The sequence below is a fragment of the Chlorocebus sabaeus genome, chromosome 14 (genome assembly GCF_047675955.1).
Source record: "Chlorocebus sabaeus isolate Y175 chromosome 14, mChlSab1.0.hap1, whole genome shotgun sequence".
Taxonomy (NCBI): domain Eukaryota; kingdom Metazoa; phylum Chordata; class Mammalia; order Primates; family Cercopithecidae; genus Chlorocebus; species Chlorocebus sabaeus.
In genome coordinates, this window is record NC_132917.1 from 931,818 (window position 1) to 946,421 (window position 14,604).

Genomic DNA, 14,604 nt, shown 5'->3' on the forward strand with positions numbered 1-14,604 from the left:
CTCCCTCTGTGGCCCCAGCACCCGGGGCTGACCTGGAGTTCTCCCTCTCCCAGTCTGCGACCTGACTCGGCCCCATCATGGTGGCCTCCAAAGGGGGAGGCTGCAGTGGGGGGACTGTTCACCTCCTCCCCAAGCCCTCCCTGCAATGGCCAGCATGATGGCAGCAGCCACATCAGATGGCCCCACTACTTCCATCACCCTCCGAGCCCAGGAGACCAACTCCACCTCCCACCCACACTCCTCCTCCCACCAACAACTCGACCTCCCACCAACAATCCACCCCCATGACTCTAACACCGCCCACCAGCAACTCTGACACTGGGATTCACGTTTCAACATGAAACTTGGAGGGACACACATTCAAACCACATCACACGGTAAGAACACAGCTGGCATGGTGGGGTGTGGCCCTGACCAGACGGCCACTCGCTCATCCACACTCGGCAAGCTGCCCACTCCACTGTTCCCTGCAGCCCGTCCTCCTCCGTGGGCACAGCCACGCCCCTGGGCCTCCCTGTCCGTCCTCCTCTCCTCTGTGGGCACAGCCACGTCCCTGGGCCTCCCTGTCCGTCCTCCTCTCCTCTGTGGGCCCAGCCACGTCCCTGGACCTCCCTGTCCGTCCTCCTCTGCGGGCACAGCCACGTCCCTGGGCCTCCCTGTCCGTCCTCCTCTGCAGGCACAGCCACGTCCCTGGACCTCCCTGTCCGTCCTCCTCTGTGGGCACAGCCACGTCCGTCCTCCTCTCCTCTGCGGGCACAGCCACGCCCCTGGGCCTCCCTGTCCGTCCTCCTCTCCTCTGTGGGCACAGCCACGTCCCTGGGCCTCCCTGTCCGTCCTCCTCTGTGGGCACAGCCACGTCCCTGGGCCTCCCTGTCCGTCCTCCTCTCCTCTGTGGGCACAGCCACGTCCCTGGGCCTCCCTGTCCGTCCTCCTCTGTGGGCACAGCCACGTCCCTGGGCCTCCCTGTCCGTCCTCCTCTCCTCTGTGGGCACAGCCACGTCCCTGGACCTCCCTGTCCGTCCTCCTCTGTGGGCACAGCCACATCCCTGGACCTCCCTGTCCGTCCTCCTCTCCTCTGTGGGCACAGCCACGTCCCTGGGCCTCCCTGTCCGTCCTCCTCTCCTCTGTGGGCACAGCCACGCCCCTGGACCTCCCTGTCCGTCCTCCTCTCCTCTGTGGGCACAGCCACGTCCCTGGGCCTCCCTGTCCGTCCTCCTCTGTGGGCACAGCCATGTCCCTGGGCCTCCCTGTCCGTCCTCCTCTCCTCTGTGGGCACAGCCACGTCCCTGGACCTCCCTGTCCGTCCTCCTCTGTGGGCACAGCCACATCCCTGGACCTCCCTGTCCGTCCTCCTCTGTGGGCACAGCCACGTCCCTGGGCCTCCCTGTCCGTCCTCCTCTCCTCTGCGGGCACAGCCATGCCCCTGGGCCTCCCTGTGACGTGCATGAGTGTGGGCACGTGGCCGAAGCCAGCGTCCTCTCTGGAGTGAAAGTGTCCACTCTCCAGCTTCTCGAATGTGCCTTTTTGCACAACGTGGCATCCTGAGGTTTCAGGATCTCGAAGAGCACTCGCGTATAACCGTGAATACAGGTGAAGCAATGCTTGTCTTCTCTACGTCACATTCACAAATAAATGAGAGCGACAAGGCAATCCCACCTCCTTCTTTGACATATTTAAATGATTATTTTGATGTATTTAAATTTTGTACTCTAAGTATGAGATCCCACAGCCAGTTTTTCAGGCAGGAATCGAGTGCAGCCTCTCCCACCGGGGTGTCGGGCTGCTGGGCTGTGAGGACCCAGAGTGAACGATCTGCACTCAGGACCGTGTGGACAGCAGGACCTGTGGGCGTGGAGGGTCTCAGAAGCTCAGCCAAGAGCAGATTCCAGACCCAGAGAGGGACAGCCTGGGCCTGCCAGCCCAGATCTGGGAAGGCTGTGTGCACAGCGACCCGTGTTGGAGGTGAGCTCCCGCCCCTGCTCTGCGGACCAGCCCCCTTTCCTGTGAGCACGCAGGGACACAGGCAACCTCTGGTCCCGGGACGCACACTGGTGACCAGGGCAGCTTCATCCTCAGCGTCCCCGGTCCCCGTGTCTCATCTCACACACCGAAGCCTCAGAGAGAACACTCTCCGCCTCACTGAGACTCAATCTTCTGCCTCTGGAAAGGCTCAGCCCTGCCCAGGGCAAGCCAGAAGTGCCCTGAAGTCAGTTTTCCCAAATGCAGATCTCCACAGGCTGAGGACTGGGGAGCGGTGTAAGCCCTGGTATCTGTGTGTCTGACACAGTGCTGTGGGCTGAACTGTGTCCCCCAAATGCATAAGTTGAAGGCATAACCTCCAATGTGACTGCGCGTGGAGATTGGGCTTTTAGGAGCTAACTAAGGTTAGATAAGGTCAGAACCACGGGCCTTGATCTGACAGGAGTCATGGGCTCCCAAGGAGAGGAGGCAACGCCAAGACCCCCACTCCCCCTTCTCTCTATCTCTCCCTGTCTCTCCCCTACTTCTCTCTTTCTCCCATCTCTCTCTTTCTCTGTTTCCCTCTTTCTGTCTCTGTCTCCCTCTCTCTCTGTCTCTGTCTCCCTGTCTCTCTGTCTCTGTCTCCCTGTCTCTGCCTCTCTCTTTTCTCCTCTCTCCCCCATCTCTCTCTCTCTCTGTGTCTCTCTCCTCATCTCTCTCAGTCTCTGTCTCTCTCTCCCTTGCCTTCCCTTTCTCCCATCTCTCTCTGTCTCTCTTTTCTCCTCTCTCTTTATCTTTCTCTCTGTGTCTCTCTGTGTCTCTCTCCCCATCTCTCTCGGTCTCCGTCTCTCTCTCCCCTGCCCTCTCTTTCCCCCCATCTCTCTCTCTCTGTCTCTCTCTCTCTCTGTCTCTCTCTGTCTGCCTCCCCATGAGAGCACAGTGAAGAAGCCATGTGTGGACATAGGGAGAAGGCACCGTCCACCATGTCCACAGCCACGGACAGAGGCCTCAGAAGAAACCACGCTGCTGGCACTTGAACCCTGGATTTGTAGCATCCAGACTTGTGAGAGAAGAAGCATCTGCTGTTTATCCCCCAGGCTGTGGTCTTCTGTTGTGGCAGCCAGAGCTGACGGCTGCACCCTCTGAGATGCGGTTCTCTGGAATCGGAGTTCCCAGGAAGTCTGCTGTGTACAGCCGCCCACAACAGGGGCATCCAGCCTGGCTCTCCCCACAGCAGGGGTTCCTCGGGTCACCTCTTTAGTAAAGCAAAGCACCCCGATTCTTATCTCAGTGTCCGCTTCTGACAGCACACACACTAACGCGTCTCCCCTGGGACGTACTCAGAACACAGGCTTCGTTCTCACTGTTTCACAGGTTTCAGGTGTATTCTCTTATCAGTACTTTCCCTGAAGTCTCCTGCTTTGGAAACACCCACAGAACGCCGTGGAGTGATGAAAGGCATCCTGCTGTCGGGCTGACGACTGTCCGCATGCATTCCCTCCCAATAACCCCATATATTGTAATTAATCGGGACGGGGTGCGGGCTGTGGTAGGCACACACAGCTTTCGTCAATTGACTCTTGAGAAAATGTTAGGTTTGAAATGGCATTTCTTATAAAAATTGTTAACTTCAAAAACTTTTGTAAAATACTACTGAGATATTTTTAGTAATGAATGCACACATAACTAGTACTTAAACGTCTTAAATGTAGGGTGTTTAAATTCAACCCTAATCACAAGATAAAAGTATATTTCAGAGAATTAAAATAAATTTAAACTAAATGAGAAGAAGACTAATAAACTGCTTTCCATCATTGCAGCCTAATTTCTGTTTAAATATCTCTGCTTGCACATTACATAATTTAAGACAAGTTGTTCTTTTTAATATTATATCTTTAACATACATAATTAACATTTTAATATTTGGAAACTATATCCACCCAGTTAACAGCTCTCACGACTCCTTCATTTGCTCCCGTGGGGAACTTAATACAAGTAAATCACATCACCAGATGTGCATGGTGTCTAACTGCAGTGTCTATTTTAATATCGCTAGCTGCTATTTATGAAATACTTACCAGAAGCACAGCATGGACTAAGCACTTTTCATGTCATCTCACTGAATCTTCAAAACAGGCTTCAGAGGAAGAGAAATGGTTCCCCATTTTCCTTGTGAGGAAACCGAGGGCCCCTGTGGCGGGCAGGGAACTTCAGGCCACGCAGAGCTCGGTCCCACATCTAAGCCTGGGTCTCAGGTCCATCGACTCTTTCTTCCCTGGAACTGCAGGTGTCTCCAAAGAGCAGCCAGAGTTATTCCTCAGTGACACTCAGAAGACCCCCCAGGCCGGCAGACTGAAAATGAGTGGCCACCACAGCGTGGCAGAACTTCACAGCTGGAGGCGCAGGACCTGGCGTCAGGCAGCGCTGATGGGACTACATGGCCCCAGGTTGAATAGGTGCGAAGAACACCTCCGTGCAGGCAGGAGGGAGGGTGCACCTGCTGCCAGGAGCCAGCCAGCCCCTGCCGACAATCCCGGTCTCCCTGCCACATTCCATTTCTTCGTTTGTAAGATGATGAATGTACAATGTCAAGCTCTCAGAACATGTGCACACACGTGTGTGTGTTCAGCACAGGTGTTCAGCACAGGCAGCCTCTCAGGGTAGATATACTTACTCAAAGCAAGTGTGTAAATCAAGAACTAATGGAGTATGGTTTGTGAGAATAAATCTGATTTGACCAAATATGAAAAGCTCATCATTAAGAAACGAAGTTGTAGTTCATTGGCAGTACTAAGGCCTCAAAGCCTGCCCAAGAACTGAGCTCACACAGGTTCTGTGTCCTTCTGGGTCCCGGCCTCGCACGCAGAGCGTGAGGAATGCCTCCTCCAGGCAAGGCAAGAACCCTATCCCAGCCAAGCAACTCCCAGGAGAGAGGAGCTCTCCCAAGTCTCCACATACTGCAGGCAAAACTGGTGGAGAGGTTTTTCCTGAATTTGGCTTTCTACCCTTAAGAGAGTAAGAGTGCAAAAACACTTTCTCACATTATAGAAGATACTAAAAATACAATCTTAGAATCCTTAAAAAATATCCAGAAAGAAGCTAATTTTCTGGCCTTAGATGATTGCAGATAATGCACACATAGGCTTAAACATGTCAATTCACCATCAGTCAAGTTTGCTGAAGAGACCAGGTTTGGTGAGGTCAAGTGTAACCTTTGGAGAATATTTTTGGTTACAGGGAACTGTAAACAACAAATACTCAAAACTGGAAAACTAGTAAAAAGCAACATTTCTGTGCTTTTGGGGTTGTGCTGGGTGCTTCCCGGCAGGGCCTTCCAGATACTATCCAACTTTTGAGGGTATATATATAGATATATATATATATAGGACTATGTTGGAATTCCTACGCACACACAGGCACCCTTTGGTATATCTATGTTGGACTATGTTGGAATTCCTTCACACACACAGGCACCCTTGGGTATATCTATGTGGGACTATATAGGAATTCCTATGCACACACAGGCATCCCTTGCTGTATCTATGTGGGACTATGTTGGAATTCCTACACACAGGCACCCCTTAGTGTATCTACATGGGACTGTGTTGGAATTCCTTCACACACAGGCACCCCTTGGTGTATCTATGTGGGACTATGTTGGAATTCCTTCACACAGGCACCCCTTGGTGTATCTATGTGGGACTGTGTTGGAATTCCTATGCACACACAGGCACCCCTTGGTGTATCTATGTGGGACTATGTTGGAATTCCTTCACACACAGGCACCCCTTGGTGTATCTATGTGGGACTATGTTGGAATTCCTTCACACAGGCACCCCTTGGTGTATCTCTGTGGGACTATGTTGGAACTCCTACACACAGGCACCCCTTGGTGTATCTATGTGGGACTATGTTGGAATTCCTACACACAGGCACCCCCTTGGTGTATCTATGTGGGACTATGTTGGAATTCCTTCACACACAGGCACTCCTTGGTGTATCTATGTGGGACTATGTTGGAATTCCTTCACAAACAGGCACCCCTTGGTGTATCTATGTGGGACTATGTTGGAATTCCTATGCACACACAGGCACCCCTTGGTGTATCTATGTGGGACTATGTTGGAATTCCTTCACACACAGTCACCCCTTGGTGTATCTATGTGGGACTATGTTGGAATTCCTACACACACAGGCACCCCTTGGTGTATCTATGTGGGACTATGTTGGAATTCTTACACACACAGGCACCCCTTGGTGTATCTATGTGGGACTATGTGGAATTCCTACACACACAGGTACCCCTTGGTACTCAAGGCTTTGCTGTTTTCAGCCTAGGCACTCAATGTGAGCTTCTTGTTGGTCAATTATTAGCACCAAATTATAAAATGAAAAAGATGTATAAATTAAAATGGAAAATTTAAAAAAATACCAACAAGAAGGTCTATTATCTAGAGAACACTAAAACAAAGAGTAATTTAACAAAATCTCAAGAGAAAAATTACTATAATTTTAAAATAAGAGAATTAGGAGCTCAATAAAGTCTAATAGTTCAGACTAATGAGACCAAAAACAAATGTAGTCCAAGGAAAAAATCTAGAAATCCAATATGTAAAATTTACAATATCATAATTAAAGTATTAATAAGCAACATAAAATTAAAATGAGAAGAGTGAACAGAATTAGACACAAAAAACATGGATTGAGAAATTTTAAATTAAGAAGGACAAAATCTGAAAGAAAACAGAAAAAGAAATTTAAGGATTAGTGAGATAGATATATTAACAAAAATATTATGAAAAAGAAAGAATTAAGATTGCCTAAAGTGGCAATATAATCTGTAACAAGAACAGAATGACAGTTTTAAAGGTGACTTTCAGAATGCCAAATATTTTCGTGGTGAAAACAACTTTCAGGCATGTTGTTGTTACTGCCAACACCACTGTCCTGGTCTCCCCAGCCCCCGTGGAATGGAGTCCTCATGACCAGCTCTGGCCACAGGCAGATTAACGGTCTCTCTCGCTGAGTGCCCATCGCTGTGGAAGGCAGTGAAGATGCTCTGTGTCCTCTGGAGTGGCTTGTGTCTGCAGGACCCCCTCTCACTCAGGAATGCAGGTGTAGTGAGACCAGGAATTGGAACTTCTGTAAGTCACGGAGCTTTCCGTGCTGTCCTCAATGCAGTAGGCTTTTCCTGAATGGAGTGCAAAATGGTAGGTAGAAGGGGAGGTTGGGCTGGGCGTGGTGGCTCACACCTGTAATCCCAGCAGTCTGGGAGGTTGAGGTGGGTGGATCACCTGAGGTCAGGAGTTCGAGACCAGCCTGGCCAACATGGTGAAACCCCATCTCTACTAAAAATGCAAAAAAACAAAACAACAAAACAAAACAAAACAAAAACAAACAAACAAAAAAAACTGGGCATGGTAGTGGGCGCTGGTAGTCCCAGCTACTCAGGAGGCTGAGGCAGGAGGCTCACTTGAAACCGGGAGGCAGAGGTTACAAGGAAATACATTAAACAAACAAACAAACAAAACAAACCACGAAGGATTAAAAGGCTGAATTAGGCTGAATCGGGGACCCCAAACGTGGCCATATCCTACTCACCAAAGTCTGTGGATGCCTCAGGAAACACGGCGAAAGGGAGTTGAGGCTGCAGGTGGGGCCGCCACTGCTCAGCACGGACCAGGCAGTGAGGGTCACTGGCCCTGGTGGAGGAAGGACCTGCGTCTACGGCCTGGAGCAGGCAGGAAAACGGACTGTCCTGGAGCCTCCAGGGGAAGCGGCCCCGCTCGCGGCTTGACTCTAGCCCAGTAAAACCCACTCGCACACCCGCCCTCCAGAACTGAAAGACAATTTGTGTTGTTTTAAAGCCACCGGGTTTGCAGTAATTGGTGACAGCGGCAGAGGAACTCCTATGGCGACCTGTGTCACGCGGTGGCCAAAACGTGATGAAACCGTCACTGACCAACGCCTGTGACGCAGAAAATGGGAGGCGCCACCAGCAGCGGAAACAAAAGCACCCGGTCAGCAGCTAAAGCGGAAAACTCCATGCCCGGTCTCACAAGACGGCAGGAGAGAGAAGCGAGCCTGGAGGAAGTCACGTCTACACTCGGCCATGAAGGGACGCGCAGCCCAGAGGAGCAGGGACATTTGGAGAGGCGGCGGCTGCCCTCAGGTAGCGCAGACACGTAGACGTCCTGTTATTAGCAGCAACAGCGCACCACCGTGGCCGGGGCTGAGTGCTGCGTCTGGCGTTCGCAGCCATGGTAGAGGGTGGCGGTAAAACCCCCGGGTTCAGACAGTACCCAGGACGCCCTTTCCACTGCACAGGCCTGGCCTTAGAGCGAGCTTTAAATGGCGTTCTTGCTTGTCTGTCCAATGGGCTTAAGGCATCTGGAATTAACTGGAGAGAAGGAAAAACACCTCAGAAGGACGCAGGAGCATGGACGGGCTCCAGCAGAGAGCCCAACAAATAAGGAGCCTACCAGATGCTGAAAATCATTACACTCAAGGGAAACTGGGAGCCTGGAAAGAGGACATCGCAGATGCTGAAGAATGCCCAAGGTCCTGGGCCGCCAGTGTCCAGCAGAGCCCCAGGAGGGCAGCTCTCCACCAGAAACACAGAATCTCCCAGAGCCAACGGTCACAGGGAACAGCCGAAAAGGAGCGTCTGCCAGGGAATAGTTCTGGGCAACGGAGGCTCCGCCTGACCCAGGGCAGCGCCCACAGGAATCCTGACAGAATTTCAGGAGGCTTCCTAGCATCACTGCCGAGTGGCCCCTCTCTCCTGACTCCTGCAGGAGGTGCTTGCTGGGGACCCAAGCTGGAGGGCGGTGTTTGTACAACCATAGCCTGTTGCAGCCTTGACCTTCTAGGCTCAAGCAAACCTCCCCCCTCAGCCTCCCAGTAGCTGAAACTACAAGTGTGCACCAATGTGCCTGGCTAATTTTTTAAAATTTATTTTTTGTAGAGATGGGGCCTTGCCATGTTGCCCAGGCTGGAGCAGGATTTTGGCAGTGGTTTGCTTTGCCTGAACAGTAGGCACAGTGTTTCTGCCAGCGCCTTCATAGGCACATGCAGACACAGGCACCACAGGGCTCCTACCCAGACTGACGTCTACACTTTTCTAAGAAAACAAAGGTGGGCTCTGCCGCCTGTCTTCTCGGGTCTGAATCGCACCCTGGCTACTGACTGCTTGTAACTGTGCATCAGGGAACCTGGCACACATCAGTGTCGCAGTGAGCAGAAGTGAAATCGCTGGGAGAGAGAGCAATTCCTCCAGGGAAGTCGGCTTTTTCAGGTGGCTCACCAGTCATCTACAGGCTTCAGAAATCTCAGATATCCTAAGAAAGGTCCCAGGCACTCTGGGAGCACTGGTCTGTGGGTCTAGCAACATGCTTCTCCAGCACAGCCTCTGCCCTGAAAGCCTGGGATAGAGCCTGGGATCTGAGCCTGTGCCAGCTCTGCCAGGGCCACAGGCACTGCTGGGATCTGTGCTCAGCCGAGTTCACAGTCCCTGGACCCCTCAGGAGTAAGAGCTCCAAATACCATCTAGAACAGAGAACTGACACTGCTCCAGCATGAAAGTAAGACAGGAAGGCAGGCAAAAAACATGCGTGTGCACGTGCGTGTGTGTGCGTGTGTGTGTGTGTTCATAGTTACACCAATGTGAGATGTTTTTAAAAGCACTTGGTTAAGCTCATGCCTGTAATCCCAGCACTTTGGGAGGCCGAGGTGGGCGGATCATGAGGTCAGGAGATGGAGACCATCCTGGCTAACATGGTGAAACCTCATCTCTACTAAAAATACAAAAAATTAGCCAGGGGTGGTGGCGGGCGCCTGTGGTTCCAGCTACTCAGGAGGCTGAGGCAGGAGAATGGCATGAACCTGGGAGGCGGAGCTTGCAGTGAACCGAGATCGCGCCACTGCACTCCAGCCTGGGCGACAGAGTGAGCCTACACCCGCCCCAACCCTCCAAAAAAATAAAAAGCACTTGGTTAAAGTGTTAACAGGAGACTAAAAACTAAAGGAGAATGAGAACTGCAATTATCTGGGAAGGAAAATTTCTTGAAAGTAGCTTCAATTTATCTTACACTTTCTATTCTCAATTTACACAAGTAATAGATGGGACATCTTATGTTTATGTATTTTTTTCCAGGTAAAAGTTCTCTTTTTCTCACTTATTTGTAGTTTGGGCAGTGCTTGCCTATAGGAAAGAGTTCGATTAGCAATACATATTTTGTACTCTTTCAGCTAGGCTCAGGCCACTATATTTTTAAAAAAAGAAAACTCAAAATGAAATAAACAAAACAAACAAAATGAAACAAACGAAAATTCAGGAAAGCCGAACTCCCTTCCCTGATCCCTTTCCAATTCCACACGTGCAGATCATGTTCAGAAATCATTGTGCTTCGGAGAATCCAGCATCGGAGAAATCAAGCTGTTTGGCAAGCCTGATACAAGAAATACAAAGCTCAGTTTATTCTATGTTTCCACAATCAAAACCAAGGAAACTGGGAAAAAATGATTTTATAAAAGGATATACATCTAACAGAGTCAAAATTAGTATCAGGCAGTCAGAAACCATTAAAGACCTCCCAACTGTCGAGGTCTTGTGGGGATATTCTGTTTACAGCTATGAAGTGTATGAACAGGCTGCATTTGGGAAGGACAATCGTAACAGAAGAGGCAGGAGAATGCCCCTGCTGGGAGTCAGGACTGCGCTGGGCACGTGGAGGTGGTGCTGCTGGAGTCCTAGAATTTCCAATTAGAAAAGCTGCTTAATCTCAGGCCAAATGGATGTTTTCTTATGTCTGGTTGTATGCCAGAGGCTAACTTGTACTGAAGCAAAATACATCTTTTCTATTGAGTTTTTATATTTTACCAAAGTGCAAATTAGCATGGTTATCATATTATAGAATGGAATGAATAGGCATAAAAGGCAAAGTAGAATCATGAGCAACACTGTAGATTTCTTTCTTTTTAAATCGACAGCACAGTTTTAATGGAAGAAGCAGTTATTTCTGTGGGGGGGGGAGGAGTGTGAAAGTTATAATGTCTCTGAGTCATGTCAGAAGTGTTTAAGTTCATCTAGAATGTCAAATCTATAATCTAACTAATTGTTGGAGTAACTGATACCATTTTTAGTAGTTACTTATAGTTAATAACGACTTGTGTTGATTTTCTTTCGTATGTTGGAATACCTCAGGCATTTTACGATTGAGTCATGATGAGGACTTCTCAAGGTAGGCATTCTTATTTTGACTTTGAAATCGAAACTCAGTGAATGAAGTAAGTTGCTGTGCCTCAGTTACCCAGACAGGGAGCAGAACTTGAACTTCACTCAGATCCACCCTCAGGAGCTCGGTGACTGAGATCAGACCAGACCTCCGTTTCTGCATCTGTAGGATGGGATGTGAACCCCGGGCTCACAGGTCAGGGAGCGGAGAGAATGGGATGACCCGTGCAGTGCCCCAGGCTCCAGGCCTCGCCCTGCAGGCTCGGGCAAGGCTGCTGCTGTAAGCAGAGCTGCCCCCAGCGGTGGCGAGGTCCGGTCTATGCGTCTCTTGTTTCGGCCTCTCTACTGATCAGCCATCAGACCAAACCCTCATATCACACTCTACCAAGTTCTATAAGAACAGTGCAACGTCCGATTCTTTTTTTTCATCCAAATCAACTCTCTGAAGGCTTTTGCCAAAAAGCTGCAGCTAACTCTCCAAATTCAATATCCACATCCTCCTTCCAGAAATTTATTTGCAAAGAGTTTTTCATTGTTTTTTATACGTTGAGCCAACTCACTGAATGATCAAAATTTCCATGAAGTGAAATTCTAAAGTGTGGTAATTTGGAAGAATGGCAGCAATTTTTAAAATGGTCACAATAGCCAGGAAGGATAAACAATAATCATGAATTGTATCCAGGACTTATTGTGTGACTTGTAACATTAGGTTATTAATGTATTTCAAAGACACTCTCACCTACATCCACAGGAGATGGACTAAAAAGGATTTTCATCGTTCTATTGCTCACAGCAGCAAAAAGCTGGAGATAAGGTACAGATTTATCCTTTGGAAAATAGATGAGTAAAATGATGAAAGTCTATGAAGCAGCTGAAGTAATGCATTACGTTTATGTGTCATATTACAATAGATCTCAAAAGCATAGTAAGGTGGGGAATGTTAGAAATAGAATGACCTCTGCAGCAAAATTCCATCCATGCAAAACAAAAATGACTCCATATATGTCCAAGGATGAAAGTGTATAATTAAATATGGATATAGGATAGTGGATGGGTATGCAGTTGGGAGAAGAAGGGGATTACTGTAAAGTAAAATAAAGAAACTAATGATTATTATGCAACGTGAATTGAACATTACCAGCTCAATCTTGTCAAACAAGAATTTTAAAGAATAAAAAGAATGCTAGAAAATATGCCAGTCTGATCACTCACTCTAATTTTCCGTCCCTTTGGAAACCCCATTGAAATAAAATCAGAAGTAGAATAGAGGAAAAATATTATTGTATAAATAATGAAAATATAATGACACCCATATCAATAAACTAAGGCCAGTAAACCTCCCAGAATGCAAAACAGGCAAAGAAGAAAAATATGAAAGGAACACTATCTGATCTAAGTAACAAGATTTTCAGGAAGAAAAAGTTTGTAACATAAACAGTAGATAATGGAAAAAAAAATCTTACTTCTAAAGGTAGGGGACTCGCGCTTGCACGTTCACAGAAGTCCAGATGGTATGTCCAGCACAACTAATCAGAGAAACTCAGAGCCTGATGTGTAATTCAGATCTCGCAGAGCTCAAAGGTGAAACAAAAACTCCAAGGGCTCCAGGACAGTGGAACACAGGCGCCTGCAAAGCAATGAAAACCTCTGGACAACAGATTCTTCCTTGGCACATCAGGCTCAGAGACAACCATTGGTATGTTTAAACTTTTGAGGAAAAAAGATTTTTCTGAGACTTCCATAGTCATCTAAATTAGCATGTAGGAATAGGACAGAAGGAAGAGATATTAAAATATTTTGGATTCAGAAAGTGCGGGAAGGAAGAGGACTCCAAGTCAAAGGAAGACAAGTTCAGAGGGAAATATAATTCTCTGGCGAAGCAATTATAGGAACTAGATACAGGTGAATAAAAGCAGGAAAAAAATGAACAGTAACAATACATTCCAGGGAAGAAAACTTATGGAAGAGTCATTGTTGCAAAATAATACCCAGATTCCATCATGGCTACTGCTGGAGATGGAAGCCCCTCAGTGGCTGATCCTGGCATGAATCAGAGAGGGAACAGTGATGATGCCAGCAACCCCCCAGGAACAGAAGCCGTTACGGAATTAACCAGAGGGTGGTCAATGCTGGTTTCAAGTTGTGATTTGAAATTAACATATGGAGAAAGCATTAAAGACTCATCGGATTGTGACACCAACCTTAATTATGTAAAAATGAAAACAAAACAAAACAAATAGCTGATTGGAGTTGCAAGGTAAGAGGAAGGTGGGTAGAGAGGAGTAAAGCATGGGGAAGTTCAAATTCTTATCTCACAAAATGGTGAGATCCTGCTGGAAAATCCTGATGAGAATTAAAGGGTTTCAAGTGGAGAAGAAGCCACTCACATGAGGGTTTTATGGGAGAGCAAAATCACTGAGCACTTGCATTTGGTGTGCTTTGGACAGACATTTTATGACAATAAATTAAAATAAGTATCATTTTATTTTTATCAAACAGGACACTTAAAAGAAAAATAAATATCATTATTGTTAACAAAAAAAGGATAAGGGGAAGGACTTACCTCTCTTGAACCTCTCAATACAGTGTTTGAAGTCCCTGGCCTGGATTGGGCACACCAAGGGGACTGGTGACAGGGGGCCTGGAGCCACCCCCTCACTCCTGTCTCTCAGTCCCTTTAGTAGTGAGTGAGGTGGGGACAGTGGCAGTGACCTCCCACAGGGCCACAGGCCTCAGTGACCACCCACAGACCTCAGTGACCTCCCACAGGCCTCAGTCACCACCCACAGGCCTCAGTGACCTCCCACAGGCCTCAGTGACCTCCCACAGGGCCACAGGCCTCAGTCACCACCCACAGGCCTCAGTGACCTCCCACAGGGCCACAGGCCTCAGTGACCACCCACAGGCCTCAGTCACCACCCACAGGCCTCAGTGACCTCCCACAGGCCTCAGTGACCTCCCACAGGCCTCAGTCACCACCCACAGGCCTCAGTCACCACCCACAGACCTCAGTGACCTCCCACAGGCCTCAGTGACCACCCACAGGCCTCAGTCACCACCCACAGGCCTCAGTGACCTCCCACAGGGCCACAGGCCTCAGTCACCATCCACAGGCCTCAGTCACCACCCACAGACCTCAGTGACCTCCCACAGGCCTCAGTCACCACCCACAGGGCCCCAGGCCTCAGTCACCACCCACAGGCCTCAGTCACCACCCACAGGGCCCCAGGCCTCAGTCACCACCCACAGGCCTCAGTTACCACCCACAGGGCCCCAGGCCTCAGTCACCACCCACAGGCCTCAGTTACCACCCACAGGGCCCCAGGCCTCAGTCACCACCCACAGGCTTCAGTCACCACCCACAGGCCTCAGTCACCACCCACAGGCCTCAGTCACCACCCACAGACCTC

At 49.1% G+C, this 14,604-nt stretch overlaps 1 long non-coding RNA gene across 1 annotated transcript; it reads right to left on the bottom strand.

Moving 5' to 3' along the window:
- Positions 1 to 6,731: 6,731 nt before the first annotated feature.
- Positions 6,732 to 14,018, bottom strand: LOC140713404 (uncharacterized). Its single transcript, XR_012095479.1, has 4 exons — positions 13,758 to 14,018; positions 12,658 to 12,821; positions 7,561 to 7,661; positions 6,732 to 7,150 (listed from the first exon to the last, which is right to left on the bottom strand). It is a non-coding gene; the product is annotated as an uncharacterized lncRNA (long non-coding RNA).
- Between the last annotated feature and the right edge of the window lie 586 nt (positions 14,019 to 14,604).